Below are 14,140 nucleotides of genomic sequence, written 5' to 3' on the forward strand. Positions count from 1 at the left end.
TGCTATCTGCGTTAAAATTTTATGTTCCTTAAAGGAATCAATGTGTGTTTTTGCTTTCTTACAGACACGAGTTGTTAAACCTGGCCTAGGTATTGTGAAAGAGTAGGGTAGGACTACAGACTCCATATCTTTTTTGCAAAGAATAAAAAGTTTGGTGTTATAAATTGCTATTGAAGTGATTTGAATGTATTCTCAAAATGAGTTTTATGTTAGCCAGTTATTGCTCATGAAACTGATTCCGATATAGATTGTTTTATATATTGTTTTCGGCTATGGTAATATGTAATCAAAGGCGCTTAATAACAATTTACAATTTTTGCAATCTAGTTTTTCTTGGCCTGTAATGCAGAATTTGAACTGTATTAAAAATTATATATTGTAATTGTCTCAATAGGATTTGATGTGCCAGTGAGTTGAAGGTTTTAAATAGATCGAACAAAAGGGGCTTGAACAAAAATTCCAATATCAATTTTATTTTAAACTAATTCCATCAAAACTGCAATAGCATCTTGACACTCTACTATGATAGCCATATTGAATCCGGGATACTATTGTTCTATTCTCAAAATGTATGTGACTTGTTCTTGCAAGTTTTTTGCTAATGTTCCAGTAAACAAGATAGAACGATGGTTTACCGTTTCGATTTTTTATTTCATTTTTTATTATGTCATTTTTTTATTGGTTTGGGTTAAGTCAGTTTTTTGGAGCATCGCAAAAAAATACCATCCTTATTTCATTGATTTAGAATAAACCTTAAGTGGAAGTCTAAAATTTGCTGGCCATCAATAATATCCCAAACAGGTACTTTCAAAGGTCCCGTAAATTTTGTGAATATAGCTATCTCATGATATCAAAACTATATTTTTGTGATAGTGGACAAAATTTATGTGGCGAACAGCAGAACATGTTGTTTCTTCACTTTTTAAACCGATATACAATGCTAAGCTCGAAAAGTTAGAATTTTAGGCCATTTTGATCTTAACGATCATAGCACTAAAGGACATTGTTACTGCAGGAATTCTTTCAACTTGCTTACTTGTCCCACTAACTATATTGATAAAGGTCCAGCAACCTTTAGCAGCACTAAGTGATGAAGAAACAGTTAAAGAAGAACTTGTTCTGTTTTTCCTCCAATATAATGCAGGGTCTATTTCTGAGCTTACTGTATACAGACCAACTTTCTAGCAATGAAATAAAAAAAAAGACCTCATAAGCTGTTTGATGTTTACGCAGTAAGCTTTAGCCTTCCTAGTTGAACCGATTTTCCTATAAAGTATTGGAATTTTTGTCCAGATACAATCAAAATGATTCTTAGGAATGTTTTTCTTTCAACTGCAGTCGTTTTAAGACAATTAATTATTAAATATATCATTGACATTTATATACTATAGAACATAGAATATCTGACAATAATTTGTGATATCAAGCGTTTAACGGGAATTTATCATATAAAAAATGTTATTATTTTTTCTCTGTCAAACCTCTTCAATCTCATGCTTCTTCTTTCTGGTGTTTACGCCCTTAAACAAAGAAGAACCAAAGTTATCGGTTTTGAAAGGCCTGAATAATACAAAGCTTTTAACTTCGGTAAGTTTTTGGTTGAAACGTAATGAATTTGATATTTGTTTGCTTTAACTACAGACTCCGGATTTTTTTCGCATAGAAAAGCAATTTATGTTATAGACGCCCAAAAAACTGATTGGTACGGGTTCGCAAGATGAACACTTTATATTAGCCAATAATTGCTCGGGAAACTCATTATGATATAGATTGCATTATATATTATATGTAGGGATTGTGTTGCATATTCAGAAGCACTTTATACTTGCAGTTAATTGCAAAATTGCACAAAGATTTGACCTAAAATGAGTCGTATTTTGAGTGATCAAATGAAAACGTTTTAATCCTTCGTTCTCTAGGAGCAAAGGCACAAAAAAATACGACACCCCTTCTTTTTGAATTTTTTGCACTTCTATCCTCACATCTAAACAGATAAAGAGCAATGAGAGCAACTTTTTATATGGACGTTTCACCGTCTGCTTTCAGTAAACTTTGTGATATACCAACAATCGCAATGTTACTCATGCTTGTCACTAAAAAAACCTTCATACGTTTTCTAGCTGAAGTGGAAAAGTAAACATGCGCAACGCTAATGTTATTTAATTCTGCGACACTTTGATTATGTGGACTATGTAGCTTTTGTTTTCACTTTTAGGGCCTGAATTTTGCTCATTGTCACCACAGTGGTTCAAAAAACGTCCACAACTCAAGAGAAAGGTCTACGCGTCAGAGGTTTTTTTTTCACCAAGAAAAAATTTTCACATTCATAAATACATCATAGAATAGCTCATTATCCCGTTCATTGAATTTTTAGAGATATTTGAACACAATCTCTTCATTGTCGCGAATAAACACAAGAATTTTATCTCCAAGAGTAAGAACATTATAAAAATTTTCCCTCTTCCCCAATCTAACATTTATCACTGCACAAACTCGGGTCAGGCAATCATTAACAAATATAATGTTCCCTTGTATCTTCGTCCATTTATGTTTAATGTCATGTCTTACTTGCTTGGCGGTCACCGGTTTGGTGCTTTGAGCTCCATCTTTTATAGAATGGAATTTACTAACATCATTTGCAGTGACAACGGTAATCGCCGTTTCAACTACACCCACCATCTTTGCAATGAAATACTTTTTTGGCTCCTCATTCACATCAAAAATTCTAACGTTTTTCTTGCGTCCAAACTAACAACGATATTGGCCTCTATGATTGAAGCTAGGTCATGAAAACAAGATCAACGCTTCCGTTCCAGTTCCTGAACAACAAAGATAACCACAGAGGAAGGGCTTCGAAAAAAGATATTGGGTCGGCACCGAGATGAATGTCGGCACCAAGAGGTTTGTTCAGATGATGCATCCAATCTCACCAACAACTGAAAAAGCAAACATCATAAGATGATTGTTGCCGTCTGCTTATATGCTCGAAATGTATGCTTTATAGTTTAAAGGTGTGTTCATTCTAGTCTTGATGTTTAAATTTTACTTAATCCAAGGAGACTCATTAAACAACCCGGGCTAATTGAATAGATTAAGACTACTCTAAGTGTAATAAAAGCTGTAATTTAATATTTTTCTAGCATACTCAACTCTGTAGATTTTTAAGTTTTTCACTTTTTAAATGTAACAAACCGAGTTTTTGTCATTTGAATTAAACCAATTAAAGATACCAGTGCAAAAAAAAACGTTTTTGGCAATCAAATTCAACCTATTGATAAAGGGGCACAAGATGAAGTACACCAACCTCCTTATATTTTTTTGAAATTATAGCATGTCTATCAAATCTAAGTTGTTCAAGAGTATTGGGAGCAAGATTCCATAAGGAGGTTCTTTCATATACTGTCAGCCACCCTTTTCATATACCAACAATGTATTGATTACGGTATAGTGGTATGTTGAAACAAATCTAGTTCTAGTTTTTTTCCGAATACAAACGGTAAGTTTTATAATTTCTCTGAAAAATGTATTTGTGGATTGAAAACTTTTTATTGAGTCCATCACTGCCAAATATGAGCGCATCGATATTTTACTGAAAACTGGTTTTAGAACAATAAAGGAGGAAAAACATTGCACATTTTTGTTTACTTTTAATACTGGTAAATTTGTTACCAGTTTTGATTGAACTTTACTGCGTTTCAATACATATTTGCAACTTTTTATAAATTGTGGAATGTTTGTGTAATGAAATTTTTCCTTCAAAATGTGAATTTTATTTTATCTTACAGAAAACATATGCGCAAGTTATTTTGATATAAAAGCCAAGGCAATAAATTCTTCATGTTGCTGAGAACTCGTGTTTTCTCAGCAAACTTTTGACAGTACCTCAAAAAAATTTTGAGATGTGTAATGGAGTCTCATGATAATCTTAACACAATGTTTGCAAACGAACTTCTAGACATTTCTCTTATAACGCGCAAACTTCAAGAAGGTTGCAATCTATAAAGTAGTAACTCGCAGCAGATCCCCCCAAAATATTCGGGTAAAGAATATTTTATTTATCAAATAAGAATTTACAAACGAGATAAACTTACAGACCATAGCACTATTATTTTGTTTAGGGAAAAAAGACGTCAATTAACTGAGGGCCTCTCTCCTAAAAGGACGGACAGTCGGTCATTTCGGGTGCGGCAAGTCAACTCCTAGAGAGATAAAAATCCTGACATACGTTGAAAATTAAATCATCTTATCCGAAAGATGGAGAAATTAAATTATCAGAATTTAAACAATATTCAATATGATAAATAGCAATCAAGTTATAAATTGTAGTGAATTTGAATCAGGATAAGAAAAAATATATACCGAAGATTTTACGCCAAAGGCCCCTTTTCATCTGCAATTTTTTCTATTGAGGCTTCTACTGCAGGGACCGGCGAAGGGAGCATAACGGAAGCAGAGTATGGAGCCAAGTAAAAAATTTTTCTGTCTTTATGTACGTGATCACGTCCAACTGTGAAAAATTTTTCTTAACGCTTGTCCGGGAAGCCAGCCTCTCTATGGTTTTTGATGCTGATGGAGCAGCTCTTCTTGTACTTGAGAAGAATTAACGGACAGAAGGTGGCTTTCTCGAATTCGTTTATTGTTTGCACGTATTACTGTTTCTTGATGGACTGGTGATATTTTTTTAAATCTAACATGCTTCTTTGGCAACTCTTAGGATACGGATTAAACACTTTCGCATCCAAACACGTCCAAACACGCTGAAACGTGAGTTGAAGAAGCCATTAGTTTAGATATCCAGTCGATTGTCTTCATCAGTAGTGGTACTTCTATTTCAAACACCTTGTAAATTCTTAAGACAGTGCACTACTTCGACATCAATGCAGATCTCACTGAACAGGTTAACAAAAAGTCGCAGATCTCATTGTGTCTTATGCGTGTTTTACCATTTTTGGACATTTAGGAGCGTGCGCTATGTTAAATATGTTAAAGAATTCTCCACTTGCGCTTGCTGATGGCAGTTTTACGCGATGCCATCCATGTCTAAAGACAAATCCTATCTAAATTTTCCCGTGGCTTGATCAAATTAATATCACTTCAATATTTGAAATGAATTTAGCCTGCAAGTTGCTCTTTTTCCTATAGCCAAATCCAAGGAATAATACTCTTTTTCATCAATGAGTGTTTTGATCGCCAACGTTTTTGGTCGAGCCTATTCCTGTTTTTGTTTTCTGATTTTTTGAAGCATTTTTTCTGATGCAACTCTGCATCTAAAGCGTTATGATTCTGTAGCAATTCACATATCCAACTAGATTTATCAGATTCTTTTGCCATGTCTCCAGATAGAAGAATGTTTAGGCCACCGTCTTTAATCCTTGACACGCTTTGGCCAATGTTTTCAATCTTCGTTCATCATCATCGACAAAAACAACAGAACGTCTATTAGCAGAAGCATGGGCAAGGCAAAACCATTCAGCAGTTTAAGTGGGGTTTACCTGACATCTCTGCATGAAGTGATCAACCTGACAGATTTTCCTGGAAACCTTTTAGCTGTGTCAATTCAGTTCTTGATACCGATACGCAAACGACACCATACAACAGCACTGGAAGGATCAATGACATCGAGAATCCAAGTTTGATCTTCAATTGAACCTCAATTGAGGGTGTCAAGCTATTTTTAGCTGTTTTCAGTGGGTCAACTTTTGCAAGTTCACAGTATGTTTTTAATTGTTTTTGTAAATTGTTTCTGTGGCTTCCTTCAGCAAATTGTCCGCATTAGTAATAGTCCGAGCTTAAAAGTCATATTATGTTGCAGTCCATTTGTAAAGGATTTGTACAGATTCTGAGGGGACGCCTTGCTATGCTGGGCCAATTTTTTAATTATAATAGAATGTTAAATGACTTTTCTTTCATTCAATATCTTACCATAATCTATATTTTTGTCAACGGCTTTAAACTATCCAGGACTGGTTTTCTTCTAATTTTTTTTAATGCTTCTGAAGTGCCTCTTCCTGGAAGAACAAAACATCAAATGTGGACCAGGTCATTCTAGACAAGTCTTTTGTTCTTGAAGCATCTTTTTCACTTTTTGATCTTGCAAGAAGTAAGCTTGGCATTATTGTTGTGCAAACCATAGCTCATTCAGTCTGCGGCACATCCTCAAATGTGTTAGTGAGGGTGATGGTCTCAACATTGGCAATTTTGAAGCCTTCTTTATTATTGCAAATGGTAAAGAGGATTGCTTTCCAGTGAACTATTTCCTTGAAACTTTTCCGTAGAGTTTGTTCTTCTTGATATTTTTTCCAAAAGTCCCAAGGTTCTGGGGACTCAAAAGTAGCAAGGTTTGTTGTTGTTATTGTTGTTTTTGTTGTTGCGCAAATTCCTTTGTAGGGTTCTTAGTCCCAGTCATCAAGTTTTAACATATTGTCCACATACTTCTAAAAAGATGACAACCACAGAACAGTTGCCATCTGCAGACGGTCTTTTCTGAGTAATTTCTGTTGACGAAACGCCACATTATTGCTATTAATCTCTTTCAATCCTGCTTCACTCTCAAATATAATGTGTTTGTCCACTCCATTATTCACAAGTAGGCAATTTTTGAAGACGCACTCTCCTCGAGCTTCTTCGGTTAACTTTTTAGCGGGTATAAAATTTTCTATTTTCTTTTTCTTCTTGCACAGTTTTGGACAGCTCGATGCAGTTTGAAGCTTCGTTCATCATCATTAACGGAAGCAACAGACTGTTTATTTGCAGAAACATTGTCAGTGCAAGAATATTAAGAAATTGAAGTTAATTTTGACTGACATCACTGAGTCCAGTAATTTTCCTGGAAATTTGCGAGCTGTTTAAGCTCAGTTCTTGATGCCGTTATGCAAACGAAACCATACAATAGCACTGGAACAATCAGGGACTCATAGAGTTCAAGTTTGATTCTCGTTTGATCCTCGATTAAAGATGCCGGGCTATTTTTAGCTGTTTTTTGGGGGTCAATTTGTTCATTTTCACTGCAATGGTTGAAAATGAAGCTTGGTTTGTGATCGTTTTTAGTTGACAGGCCACTGCATTAAATATGCATATATGTTCCTCCCCGGAGGTGAATAGAACAGTTAGAACAATGGGTTTGACATTGTCATACGAAGGCTCTTCACCAAGGCTTTCGTGCCTTCTAACTAGGGGGCTCACAACTAATTGGGTTCAAGAGACAAAAACTATTTTTCAGGAAAAGAAAACAATACACCCGGGATTTTTAATAACTCTGAAATAAAGATTGTATTGATCTTGGTGTAATAACGGTAAATAAAAAGTTCTAAATGTGATTTTAACTGTAGATAATTTCAAAAATTTGTTGTTATTTTAAGGCATTTCTTAGAACTCAATTAGTAGAGTCAAAGAGAAGTTTATATACTTTGTAAATGATTTTATTTGATTGTTGAATTTGACGATGAACGCAATGTTCGAAAACTTTCATTTTTTTCAAACCAATATAAATTTTAATCGACACTTACTGCTTCTCTGCAACTCCTCTGTTAAGTTTTAGCAGCGAGAGTTACCGCCTTGTGTAAAGTTAAAAATTTTACGCACTGCCCTACAGAATGGAAAACAGCGTTTTCCACCTAGCTGTATAACAATTTTTTGAGCTATGATATTAATAAATACCGTCTCCTAAGTTTACTTAACGACCTTACCCCTGTTTTCAAAGAAATAAAGATTGTTTTTATATTCAATATCTGGACGGCTGGATATTGAAAATAAAAATCATCATCATTGACAAAAGCAACAGAATGTCTAGTAGCAAAAGCATTAACATAGCAAAATCATTCAGCAGTCTAAACCTGACATCTCTGCATGCAGTGATCCACTTGACAGATTTTCCTGGAAACTTTTTAGCTGTGTCAATTCAGTTCTTGATACCGATACGCAAACGACACCATACAACAGCACTGGAAGGATCAAGGACTTGGAGAATCCAAGTTTGATCTTCAATTGAACCTCAATTGAGGGTGTCAGGCTATTTTTAGCTGTTTTCAGTTGGTCAACTTTTGCAAGTTCACTGTATGTTTTTAATTGTTTTTGTAAATTGTTTTTGTGGCTTCCTTCAGCAAACTGACCGCATTAGTAATAGTCCAAGCTAAAAAGTCATATTATGTTGCAGTCCATTTGTAAAGGATTTATACAGATTCTGAGGGGACGCATTGCTATGCTGGGCCTATTTTTTAAGCATAAGAGAATAGTTCATTGACTTTTCTTTCATTCAATATCTTACCAGAACCCATTTGTTTGTCAACGGCTTAAAACTCACCCAGGTCTGGTTTTCTTTTGAATTTTTTTACACGCTCCTGAAGTTCCTCTTTCTAAAAGAATAATACATCAAATGTGGACCAGGTCATTCTAGACAAGTCTTTTGTTTTTGAAGCATCTTTTTCACTTTTTGATCTTGCAAGAAGTAAGCTTGGCATTATTGTTGTGCAAACCATAGCTCATTCAGTCTGCGGCACATCCTCAAGTGTGTTAGTGAGGGTGATGGTCTCAACATTGGCAATTTTGAAGCCTTCTTTTTTATTGCAAATGGTAAAGAGGATTGCTTTCCAGTGAACTATTTCCTTGAAACTTTTCCGTAGAGTTTGTTCTTCTTGATATTTTTTCCAAAAGTCCCAAGGTTCTGGGGACTCAAAAGTTGCAAGGTTTGTTGTTGTTATTGTTGTTTTTGTTGTTGCGCAAATTCCTTTGTAGGGTTCTTAGTCCCAGTCATCAAGTTTTAACATATTGTCCACATACTTCTAAAAAGATGACAACCACAGAACAGTTGCCATCTGCAGACGGTCTTTTCTGAGTAATTTCTGTTGACGAAACGCCACATTATTGCTAATAATCTGTTTCAATCCGGCTTCATTCTTAAATTCAATGTGTTTGTCGACTCCATTATTCACAAGTCAGCAATTTTTGAAGACGCACTCTCCTTGAGCTTCTTCGGTTAACTTTTTATCGGGCACAAAGATCTCTATTATATCTCCTTTTTCTCGCACTTTTTCGGACAGCTCGATGCAGTTTGAAGCTTCGTTCATCATCATTGAAGGAAGCAACAGAGTGTGTATTTGCAGAAACATTGGCAGCGCAAGAATATTCAGAAGTTGAAGTTGATTTTAACTGACATCTCTGAGTTCAGTAATTTTCCTGGAAATTCGCAAGCTGTTTAAGCTCAGTTCTTGATGGCTGTGATAACCCTGACGATAGGGTACAATCGTGCTGCGAATCCACGTAGATTTAGATGTATGGATTTGAGGTACGAATCCTAGTTTCCAACGTCAATTGGATTGTTACTTTTAGAATTAACTACAATCGCGGCGCGAATGTAGACAAATTAAATGATGATGGATTTCTCCTTCAAATCCGCTAAGTTTTTATCTAGTGGAAAAGAGATTAGATTGTGAACGACTGAATTCAGTAAGAAGATTCAAAAGAATGAATGGTTGAGTAAAAGTGGGAGGTGTGAACAGTATGAAATAATGACTTTTTAGTCGGCGGTAATTTATAATTATGTGAACATTGACTTTTAGTTATACAAGGACAAGTATATATTAATTAAGTACAATTTACTAAATGAGAACTAAATTATGGTACAACCGTACCACATATCCTGCGCTGAACGAAAAATTTTAAACTGCATCAATATAAAATTTAGAATAATATTAAAATATGTACTGGTTATTATAGATAGTATACATAATGAGTAACGATAAATGAGTGCCGTAGGATTAGTGTATTTGAGTCTCGAATGTAAGAAAGAACGAACATAACGGAAACTGACGACATATGCAGTAAATTTTATGCACGCGATATAAATTAATGCACAAACGTGATTCGAATCCATCCAACTTTATAATACGCGAGTTAGCGTTACAAATGCAACATCAAATTAAAGGAATGGAGAACTAACACACAATGAGAATTAAAATTAAAGGAAAACATGAAATGAATGTAAAAGCAGGGCAATTCCGAAATGATTTTAACAATTACAGATTGGAACTAATTTGATAAGTTAACAATGACAGTTTGAAATAGTTTTAGTTTAAATTCGGTTTTCCGCATCGAATACACTCATGCTAACTTCACGAGCGTAATCGTCGTAATTGTATTCTTCAGGGGACCAAGTTCCCACTGGTGGTGGTGCAGAGGGGCTCGCAAGCGTCAATTCATAGTCTGTTTCGGGAACTGGCGGCCGTGTAGCTTCTTCATTGAGGATTGTTTCGATCACCGGATTTGGTCGTTTCGGTTTCTTGGAAACCGGAGCTGTAGAATCATCACTAACCGAATTGACCGAGCTTTCGAATCCGTAATATTCTGGAGCTCGTCGGTTTCGTTTAGTACTAGTATTCGAGGGAGACGTGGTTGAAGACGTTACTGAAGGGGCAGCAACAGACGATGCATTTGACGTATTCATACTCACCGATGTGTTACGTGATCGTTTTCCCCCAACTTGGGGCTTTCGTGGTTTTCGTGCCAACATTGCTTTTGAAATGTTGCTATTGGCAGATGACACACCCGATGCTGCATCTGACTGTGTTGGACGGTGTCGAATTTTGATCTCCCCGCGAAACTTCTTCTTTAAGTCCTTAGTGTGCTGTGCGATTTTCTCTTCCGTAGTTTTATCGTAAGGGAGGGGTCGACGTTGCGCATATTGCCATAGTTCAGTATTCCTTTCGGCGCGAGTACCGAATTTAGCAATATCGCTATTGCGAACACTTACTTCAGGTACTCCTGGTTCTTTGATGACGGTTGTCGTATCTGATGTACGAACAACCGTACTTCCTGGTGCCAGTGTTTCCCAAAGACCGCGAAGATCTCGTTTGGAGCGTTTAGTCACTTTGCGAGCGAGCTTCAAGTCCAGTGACTTTTCCGATCTGGGGATGGGGTTATTCAGTTTGGGATGTAATATGAAGCGAGAGACAGATTTGTTGTGTTCGCCGTTGTAGCGGCGTCCGGCGTCAACTTGTGCCCGTTGCATTGCCTCTTCAATCAGCATGTCGCTTCTGTCTCCCGTCACCCATCCGTTTTCATCCAGATAGTCCTCAACAGGGACAGTATCAGCGTCTAAATAGTGGTGAAGAATGTTTTCATATGACAGATTAGATGATTTAGGTGTTGTACTTATATTACTTAGTGGTGTGTTTGGCTTACGTCCAAAGTGTGCTTGGAAAAGTGTTACATTTGTAGTCTTTTGTTTACATATACGTAATTGATATACAATTGACTTTATTGCTTCTTTAATTGTGAATGTTTTATTTCTATTGTCTAATTTCATGCAGCCTAAGCGTCTTTTAATTGTTTGTATCAAACGCTCCACTAATCCTATGGCTCTATGATCATTTACAGGGGCAGGGAGTATGTTAATATTGTAATGTTTGCAAAAGTTTTTAACTTTATAACCTATTAAACATCGTGCTTGATCAAGTCTAATATTTCGGGGAACACCGTGAGTTTGAATGTAATCGTCTAAAAATTTTAGTACATTTGGTCCATTAGCTTTATCAAATATTTCTACAGAAGGATATTTGGAAAAACGATCAATACATGCAAGAAAATATGTGTCTTGATCTTTTTCATTCGTGATAGGACCTCCAAAGTCAATCTTTATTTCTTCATTTGGCTCTCTACATGGCAATAAAGGTTTCCAATTAGACGCCGGAATAACAGGTTTAAGGTTCTTACCAATATCCGTGCAAGGTTTGCACGTGGCCGCTTTATTTAGAATTTCGCGGTGCATACACGGCCAGAACGCGTATTGGCCAAGCGTTATCATCCCCCAACTTCCTGGATGCGTTAAGTGGAGGCTTTCCAAGACCGCGTCTTGAATGGAGTGTGGAATCGCAACGCGTTCGTCCACACAAACACATCCTGAGCGGACGTGCAAGTCTCGCCAGTACGAGAATAGGTACGGGTTGACTTCCTTGCATCTCTGGGGGTCATCTTGAAGTATGCAATCCCGTACCTCCTTCAGAACTGCGTCCTTGCTGGTCAGTACTGCCAGAAAGCCTTTTGTGAACAACTGTGTCAGGTTGTTCTCAAACACCTCTTCTTTTGACAATTCGACACTAGGGGAAGGGTGTCCATCAGTTGGAGATCGGGTCGTTCCTGAATTTGGAGTGGATTGAAATGTCACTCGGCTGTGGGTAGGGGGAGTTTGTGGGTTTCGGCTGTGTAAAGGAGAAGTACTCATTTTGTGGTTTTCAATTACGTGGATATGAGTTTTGTAGGATGTTGTATTTATTTGTGACTGGATTTGAGTTGAATTTGTACTGGTATTAGAATGAGATTGCAATTGTGCTGCGTTTGCAGAGTATTTAAAAAGCAACTGATTTGTGTTTTGATTAATGGCAGAAAGCAAATTGGAATAGTTTGTTGAGCTTGTTGAGCGAGGATGTGAGGCACGTGTGGAATGTGTGGTAATGACGCTGTTAAGGTGTTGTGATTGGCAGGTTTGTGGTGTGGTATTTATATAAATTGCTGCAATTGCGTCACGAATGCGGGTAATTGTTGCTACCGCAAATTCCTCGTCATATTTGTTTGTAACTTTTGCTTTTTGATTTGGTTGGCGAGAAATATAATCTACCAGCCCCATTTTTGCACCGGGGATATGTTCAATGTTAAAGTCAAAAGGTAAAAGACGATCAATCCATCGTTTTAATCTACTATTATAAGATTTGTTTGATCTGTGTTCTTTCATGATTGAGAGTAATGCTCGATGATCTGTGATGATTGTAAATGATTTGCCAAATAAATAATATTCAAAATATTCGACGGACCACACAACACCTAGTAATTCAAGTTCGTTAATGCTATAACGTTCCTCATTTGAGTTAAGGAATCGAGATGCAAATGCAACCGTATGCCAACCTGTAGGTGAACGTTGTTCTAGTGCTGCTCCTAACCCTGCTCTAGAGGCATCGCATTTGATCCGCGTTTCCAAGTGAGGATTGTAATGTGTGTTTTCTGTGGCGTTTGCTACTCTATTTTTAATTGCTTGGAAATGTGTATCATGTTCTATGTTCCAAATGAATTTTGTGTTCTTTTTTAATAATGGACGAAGAGGATGACATAATTGGGATAAGTTAGGAATGAATTTACCAAGGTAGTGTACAGAACCTAAAAATGATCGGAGTTGTTTTAAATTTTTAGGTGCTGTTAGAGATGCGATTGCCGCTGTTTTTGACTCAAGTGGAGCTATTCCAGATTGACTGAATTTATGTCCTAACCATTCTATTTAAGTTTTTGCAAAATGACATTTAGGTAAGTTGATTCGTAGATTATCCTCATCTAATTTTTGTAAGCACTGGTAAACAAGTTTTAAGTGGTCTTCTTTGGACCCACGGCTAACCACTATAATGTCATCTAGAAAGCATTAAGTATTTTTTAGTCCGACTAAAGTATAGTCCATTACTTTTTGGAAAGCTGCTGGCATATCAGTTAAACCGTAGAAACCTGTAATGAACCGATATGTTCCCGTTCTCTCACCGCTGATAATACTAAAGTTACAGTGTTTGGCCGTTTCCGGATCTAATTTAAGTTGGCTGTATGCGTACTTCAAATCCAGTGTGGAATAATATGCTGTTTCCTGTGATGCGGATGTGTTTAAGTTTTGCTGAATTGTGTCAATCAAATTATCAATATTGTGCATTTGATATTTGTTTTTGTGAATAGACTTATTTAAAATTTTTGAATCTAGTGCTAATTTAATTGTTTTATCTCTTTTAACTGTATTAACTATAGGTGAGATGAAGTTTTTGTCGGAACAACTGTTTAATTTTATCATGTGTTTTTCATCAAGTAATTTTTGAAGTTCTATGTTAACTAATGGTTGTAAATTAATAGGTACTCGTCTTCCTTTTTGATGAGTAGGTGTAAATTCACTATGAAATGTAGACTTTACTGAATGTTTTAGAGATTTACCGACGCGGGTGATGAGTTCAGGAAAGTCAAAAGAAATTTGCCGCTTAATTGGGCATTGATTTTGATCAATGTTTGCCACTTGTTTTGATTGGATTACTGAGAAACCTAGTTTTGGGAAAAGGTCTCGTCCAATGATTGGTCGGTGACCATCTTCAACGACAGTTACATCAACATCTGAGGCTATCCAGTCGTTACA

Source organism: Convolutriloba macropyga, chromosome 2 (assembly GCF_964194025.1).
Source record: "Convolutriloba macropyga chromosome 2, txConMacr16.3, whole genome shotgun sequence".
In the NCBI taxonomy this organism is placed as follows: domain Eukaryota; kingdom Metazoa; phylum Xenacoelomorpha; order Acoela; family Convolutidae; genus Convolutriloba; species Convolutriloba macropyga.